Here is an 8,451-nt window from a genome sequence, read left to right as displayed (position 1 = left end):
ATGCAGCCATGGATATTAGACTTAGAGCTAGACATTCAATTAAGCCAATCACAATCGGCTTTGTCAATTTCTGCCCAAACTGTGACTAGACATGTATCCACTGTGTAGGCAAGGACTGGCCAGTTCGCCAGTCCCCTCCTTCATCCATGGACAGCATAACTGCTCCTTTTCACCAGTCCCCACCTCCATCCTCAGATCGCAAAACTAGCTAGCATTTCTGTCACAGTTCACTTTCTGAACCTTTTGTTCAGTTTCAGCAAGAGCTGATTTTCTAAGTTAACAGAGTCTATCCGGCTTCGTTTGGTAAAGAGCAGACCAGCACAGCTGAAAAGGTGTTCACAGGCAGCAGAGGCAGGCAGAGCTGTGTTCAGCTTGAGGGAGAGCTTCTTAATGGCTGAGAAGGAGTGCAGCAACTCCATGGTGTCTGTGGCACAAGCAAGATAACCATCAAGCTCAACTGGACTTTGCAGCCTTCTGGAAACTGGTCTGAAGAAGAAATCATCTTCATCAGATGAATCTCTTTGCTGATGCTCACTCTCATGATCTGTCGTTTCGAAATATACTCACTTATACATGTGTTCAAACATAACAATACAGAGAAATGGGATCACATGAATTTTTGCCAAAATCTGACCTTACCAGCCTCTATTACATCAGCTCTGTCAGTCCAGGAAATCTTGAACTTGGGCAATTGGACTGCAGCCGCAGCCAACTCTGGATCCTCCATCATTGGTCCAAAACACTTTTGCAGGCCATTTTGCAGGGCCCTGATGAGTGAGAAAGGATAAAATAATGAGAAAGGATCAAATATACAGAAAATGCTGCCTATAGATCTAACAAAAACAATCCACATTATGTTTCGTTAAAAAAAAGGATCATATTGGACAACATATAAACCAGTACAAAATAGGATCCATATATCTGTGATAGGCCAATATCAGGCCAGTGACATTGATCAACTGATAAATCAATTAGGCTCTAGTGCTATAGATCAGCTGAGAGCTGGGAACTTGAAGATTAATTTGAGATGCAGCTCAGTACTGTGTGCCAAAAACAGCTCACCATATAAAGTTAAATCAGATTTCAGAAAATGATCTTATTGCAATGAAATGACTACTATGACACATAAGTGTAAACACATAACACACACATGAATACACTGGGGTCACTGAATCCACAAGAGTCACAGCTTTCCAGGTAGGCCCAATTTATGCAATTTTAATACTGTTTAAGGACTCTAATATGCAGGAATAACGAAACAGAATGGGTGAAGTTAATACATAAATACTGCATGCAAAAAACAGCGTGGGTTTTGCACAAAACTGCATGGGATTAGCGTGAAGTGGATGTGTCTGTAAAGGGGCAACTCTTTTTATCAAAACACGTTTGCATTTAGGTATCTTGAAGTAAGAGGTCAAGGGACCCCTTGCTCGTGACCTGTTTTCCATCGCTAAAATTTAGCCTAAATGTGAAGCATTATTTACCCCCCTTACTGACAAGCTAACATGACATGATTAATTTTCAATGGATGCCATTTATGTTCTATTTTTCATTTACCATAGTTTCACTCTAGCTGAAAAACTGGCCTGTTGAATGCAGGCCTGCAGGTCTCTGAGAGTTAACTGACTACAGATTTAATTTATTATAATGTGGTCGTCCAAATATTAAGCTAAAGCATTTCTAAGAACTACATTACGTAGCTTTATTATGCATGCAGGCGAGTGCACACGTTATCTAGCTCCGTCTTATTTTAATACCAGGCTAACCGATGGAAATGACAATATCTTTGCTGGCTTTATCTTAGCAAAACTCAGCAAAATTAAAAAGAAATATCATAAAAATATAGTAGTTCTTACTGTGATGTGTTTTTTGAGATTAGAGGCTGAAGTATAGTAAGCTGATATCACCATAGAGGTCAAACAAAGTTTGCACTGCATCTGGACGCTGTCTCCTTTTCTCCCTCTGTACATGAAAAATTCCTCCAGGTACGGCCACAGGCACTCGTTCTCCATCTTTTCTTCGTCATTTTCACTGTTAACAGTGTTGTCCTCTGTCTCCATTTTGGCTTCTTTGTCTCAGAATCTTCAGTCCATAAATTAGTCTCTACCCCTCCGCTGTTCAGGTATGTTACCTCCAGACACCTGATGCAACACAGTTGTCCTTTCCTTACGTCATGGGTTTTAATTGGCCCGGTAGTGATTGGACAGCCTTATTGGCTACAAAAATGCAAATGAAAAGTTTGAATATTAATACAAATTGTGGGCGTACTCAGTAGCAACTTATGATTTTAAAAGTAGCAAAGTAGATTACATGGTGTAAATTGTACTTAAGTATGAGTAAAATTACACATTTGAAAAAAATACTCCCAAAAGTACAAGTACTGAAAAAAACTACTTAATTACAGTAATGTGAGTATTTGTAATTCGTTACTTCTACCCCTGATACAGTTGCGTGTCATCAGCGTAGTTATGGAAATTAACATTGTATTCCCTGAGGATATTATGGAGAGGAAGCATGAATAGGGAGAACAGCAGAGGGCCGAGGCAGCTTCCTTGTGCAACACCAGAAGTTATGTCATACCTCCCTGACGTCTGGTGAGCCATTCAAACTTTGAATGACTTTTCTATGTTAAAGTATGGTGAAGCCACATGGCGTCAAAAAGTTTTTGCAATTTTTTGAGATTTTCTTGGAAACAGTTTAGGGAATCATTAACAAAAGTCATAGCACACTTGTCCTGAATTTTCCACACTTTTTGATGTGCTTTTTGTGTACGTGCTCCCAACAGTATAAGTGGAAGAAAAATAATAAGAAAAAGTGTAGAGGATTATACACAGTGTGCCACACTGAACTAGTCCAGTGGAACATACATGCGACAGAGTTTTAATTACTGAAACCAGTGTTCATTAATGTTTAATGAAGCTCCAGGGAGCACACACACCTTCCACAACCAATGAGCAATTTACAGACATTAATCAAATACAGAATAATTCATTCAAATATATCTATAGTTGTTTGCAGCAGCTAATGTAAAAATGTCATGTAAAAAATGAAAATAAAATCTTACAAAACATCTGTTCACATTTATTTAACTCTCTATAGTAAGCATTATGATGCCAGTTGGTAACATTTTTGTTTTTTTAAAAGGATTTTTCAAAAAATATTTTTTAGGATAAACTTTAGGTTGTGTTACCTTAAAGTAATACTGTGCCATAATGGTGAGGAATAAAAATGATAGTTATTGTTTACAATTTGAATAAAATATTAAAATAGTAAAGCAGAAAATATTCAGTTGCCTCAGCAGTCTAAAATGTATACCATTTGAAACAGAAAAAAATAAGCGTTAGGTTCAAATGCTTGTTTTCAGTCTCCTGGTGTGACAAAATTATGACACCATTTGTTGTTTGGCTCACTGCCTCTGAGTTAAAATAAAATAAAAATAGTTATTACTGCATTTTACATCCTATTTTATATTGGTTGAACAGTATATAAACCTAAATGCACAACAACAAAAATGTCATGGAGGGAATCTGTGATAGTATGGTGTTACTTAAGCTGAACCATGTGAGGAAACAGGCTGTTTGAGGGGCAGGGATAAAAAAAAAATAAAAGTAAAAAAGGCCACCAGCATGCATTTATAGTAAAACAGTCACAAAGCCTGGATGAGATTAAAATTGTTTTACTGCACACCACTAATAAAACACACTGTGAACTATTAACTATTTAACCACAAACACACCAGTGTGTCCAGGGGTGATTCCAGATGTTTTTCACAGCGGTGGCCAAGGTGGGACACTGACTTGTACAGGGTGATATGAAGTACTTGCACATGCATGTATATATTAAAGTACCATTTCTCATATCTACTTTAATTACTAACATTATAGTATCTTAGTTTCTTCTTCCTGTATTTTCAAGTTGCATTTCAAAGCTAAATAGTCCTACTAATCACAGCTTCCATACTTTTTTCCTTACAATTCCTTTACTTCCTTACAGTTTAAGTAAATTGTACCTCCATCATACATCTATCCTCAGGCTGTGACTCCCAAATTTATCCTCTCTAAACTACCATGCAAAATACTTAATATGTATTCTTATGATTTATTATTTAAATGATTTACTAATTTATTAAGTAGGCTAAATTAGCCTTATAAGAACAGCTGTAACATATAAAAGAAAACAATGCACATTTAAATTTTTTATCATTCTCGGTTTGTTGAAATTAAAGTCCCACCTCCCACTGGACAAATAACCAATCACACTCTTAAGATAATGGGGTGATACTTGGGGTAGCCAGTTAGAGTTCAGGTATTGGGGTCATTATTATTATTATTATTATTATTATTATTATTATTATTATTATTATTATTATTATTGGTAGTATTAGTATTATAATTTTAAAAATAATCAATTCAGAGCAGAATTAGAATTGATTTCTAACTAAATATTTTTTCTACAGCAGCAACATACAGCATCACCTCCCATCCTCTCCAGTCTCAGCTGGGAGATATGCACAAGCGACAAATTCACCATATTATATACACTACGTACGTTCACTATACCCAATAAACAAATTGACAAAAAATACATACAGTACATCTCAGACCCAACAACCTCTTTACTTTGACAATAATGTCTTGTACATTCATGCCAATAAAGCTTTTTGAATTGAATAGAATTTTTTTAAAAAAAGTGTCATCAATGGAATTTTAAATAAAGATTATCATCAAAAGAATTAAAAAAAAAAAACATCAAAGGAATTCCATTCTGTGATGTCATAGTGACATCATTACCAGGGTAAACACAGCCACATCCCTTCTGTAGTGTGTAGTGTGTAGTGTGTGTAGTATTTGAAGCAACAGGAGATCCCTTTGAACAGGACATATATCACTGTGAGATAAACAACAACTTCAGTACACTAAGTATTTGAAACTAAAGCTAAAAGATGAGTTCCATGGAGGCCCTTATCAAACAGGTGAACATGCTGCAAGCTCAGCTCAAAGCAGAAGAGAATGATTATGAACAACTGTGGGACCAGATTGACTATCTGTATGGTGAAAAAATTCATCTTCAACAACAACTGGAAGAACAGGAGCGCAGGGAGGAGCGTTTGATGATTAAGTACCAAGAACGTCAGACAGAGCTTAAGAAAGTCTGTTTAGTCAATAAGGACCTTGTTGACACACTGGACGAGATGGACGCTCAGCTCCAAAAAGCAGAGGATAATTATAAAGAACAGTGTGACCAGACTGACTATCTGACCGGACAGGTCGAAAATGAAAAGAAATGGAGAGAGAAGCACAAATCTCAGGTGCAGAGAGCATTGGTCAAAATTATAGAGCTGTATGGTGAAAAGGTTCATCTTCACCAACAACTGGAAGAACTGCAGATACAGTTGTCTGAACAGCAGCGCAGGGAGGAGGATTTGGTGTGTAAGGACCAAGAAAATCAGACAGAGCTTGAGAATCTCTCTCTTGCCAATGAGGCCCTTGTTAAAAAACTGGACGAGATGAACACTCAGCGCCAAAAAGCAGAGGATAAGTATAAAGATAAGTGTGACCAGACTGACTATCTGATCGGACAGCTCAATGTTGAAAGGAAATGTAGACAGAAGCATAAAGCTCGGTTGCAGAAAGAATTAGACAAAAGTCAAGAGCTGTATGGTGAAAAGGTTCATCTTCAACAACAACTGGAAGAACTGCAGATACAGTTGTCTGAACAGCAGCGCAGGGAGGAGGATTTGGTGTGTGAGGACCAAGAAAATCAGACAGAGCTTGAGAATCTCTCTCTTGCCAATGAAGCCCTTGTTAAAAAACTGGACGAGATGAACACTCAGCACCAAAAAGCAGAGGAGAGGAATGCTGAGCTCTCCACCAACCTGGAAAAACAGAACTATGACTATGGACAACTGCAGTACCAGATGGAGTGTTTGACTAAAGATCTCCACATGGAAAGGGATTGTAGAGAGAAGCAGGAAGCTCTGTTGCAGGAAGAATATGTCAAAAGTCAAGAGCTGTGTACTCTAAAGGTTCATCTTCAACAACAACTGGAAGAAATGCAGACACAGTTGTCTGAACAGAAGAGCCGTGAGGAGTACATGGTGCACAAGCAGCAAGAAAATCAGGAAGAGCTCGAGGACCTGAAGCAACAGATATGCCAACTCCAGGCTACGCAAGAAGACAATCAGACCCTCCGCACAGAATCGGATCAGCTCATCAAAGACCTTAAGCTACAGATATGCCAGCTCCAGGCTACAGAAAAAGACAGTCAAACCTTCCACACAGAATCTGAGCAGCTCACTGAAGAGCTGAACGAGCAGGTTTGTCAGCATGAGAAGGACGAGTCCTCTGCTGTGTCACAGGATCCAGAAGTCATTCAAGGGGAGTCGTCCTGTATTTCACAAGAACCAGGACTTGTGGAAGAGACTGAAGTCAGTCAGGAGCAGGCTGCAGAGAAGAAGAAAAGTCCATCCTTCTGGAAAAGAACTCGCCACTTCCTCGGATTAAGAAAAAGAAACAAGGATAGGAACAAGTCCACATCCAAATTATGTCCCAAATAAACATCCCCATAATATGACACCCCCCCCCCCCCCCCACTCCAAACAACAAATTTAATTAAAAAGGTATGCAGGCACCAGGTAGGAGAGTTTGCAGACCACCAGCCCTCTGCAGTAGAAGGCTGGGGGTTTGCATGTTCTCCTCGTGTCTGTGTGGGTTCTCTCCGGGTGCTCCGGCTTCCTCCCACAGTCCATCACCATCATTCTCTCATATTGCCATTGATAGTTTATTCGTTCTTTTCATTGACAGTTTTTTTCTTTTGTCTTGTGTATTTTGGTTTGCTAAAAATGTTGAAAAAATAAATAAAATAAAATAAAAAAAACCAAGTAACTCTGCCAAAGTGTCTCTTTTGGGTCACTTTGCCGGTCCCAAGCCCGGATAAAGGAGGAGGGCTGGTTAGAGCGAGCAATTCCACCCCACATAACAGTCTTTTTTATTAAACTTGATATTCTAATATTTAACAATACAGGACAAAAGAGACTTACATGGGTCTCCCTGTAGCTCAGTCGGTAGAGCGTGTGCACTACTGAGGCTGTCAGTCCTCTGCAGCGGCTGCTGGTTCGACTCCTGCCTGCAGCCCATTGGCTGTGTGTCATCCTGTCTCTAATCCCTTTCCTGTCATATCTTCAGCTGTCCTATCACAATAAAGACAAAAAATAATCTTTGATTTATGTAATGTGGGTCTAGACAAAGCATTTAATTAATTTATTAGTTATTTATTTCAGTTATTTTGAGGAGTGATGGCCTATTTCAGTAGCAAAGTTAAAAAAACAAACCAAGAATCAACAGAAGAAAGTTCATTTGTAGTTCTAAACATATATAAGGTGTTTTTACTCACTTTTTTGTCTCTCCCACAACATTATTCCTTCTCCTACAGCGTCCATTACAATTACATGCAAATTGTCAATTATGCAAATTAGGCCATGACATCATTTAGCGACTTCTAGCGACTTTTAGGACATCTAATGGCTACTTTCCTTACTGAGGAGTTGACAACACTGCTCTTAAGTTAATTATTGCCCTAGCAAGGTTGTTTATGAGCGATATAGCTTATAAACTGAGGGAAGACGTTAAAAATGAAAAGTAACTGAGCTGCATGTTCGTAAAATCACCAGATGAATCTGTATAATGCATAAATCTAACATAGTGTCACAGCAGCACAAACTGCGCGTCACACTGTCATGTTAACTGCTGTTTGGGGAAGAAGATTCATTTTTCCTGTTTGCTGCAGGTCCACTTTAAATTTACATGGTATATAATCCACTCACTAAAATAAAGATGAAGAAACTACAACTCAGAACACTGATTAGAAAATTCATCATCATTTATCACAGAAAATCTTAAATCAGTTACACTCATTTTACGTTGGTTTGACCAAAAACAAATGTGATCTCCACGTCTCTGTCATAGGAGACAGTGTCAGACTGACAGCGTCATGTTTAAATCTGCTGTATTTATATTGAAATAGTTGTTTTCTTCTTTTTTTCAGTCAAATGCAGATTTTAAAGCAGTGCTGACTGAGGGGTCAAAGGTCACAGACATTGAATGTCACCTCTTACATGCAGTGATTTCTCTGAATTCTCTAAATCTCTTAATGATATTATAGATTTGACATGGTGAGATCTCTAACTTCCTGTCCTGTTTTAAAATATATTGCAGGCATCAAGTATTTGTCTGTTCTATTGGCCAAGTATTCAGAATTTTTAACATCCAATTTTACATTTAAATACCCCAAATAATTATACAAACATGTAAATAAATGTGTCATTACAATAACTATTAACATCATAGTTATCAATAATTTATTCACTTCAACCTGTTATGTATTGGTTTAAGTTCTATATGAAATATGTGACCTGGTCTCACAACCTGACTGTGATCAGTTGAACCACCTGAC

The sequence above is a fragment of the Lutjanus erythropterus genome, chromosome 18 (assembly GCF_056507025.1).
Source record: "Lutjanus erythropterus isolate fLutEry1 chromosome 18, fLutEry1.hap2, whole genome shotgun sequence".
NCBI classification, from domain to species: domain Eukaryota; kingdom Metazoa; phylum Chordata; class Actinopteri; order Lutjaniformes; family Lutjanidae; genus Lutjanus; species Lutjanus erythropterus.
This window is presented reverse-complemented; position numbering follows the sequence as displayed.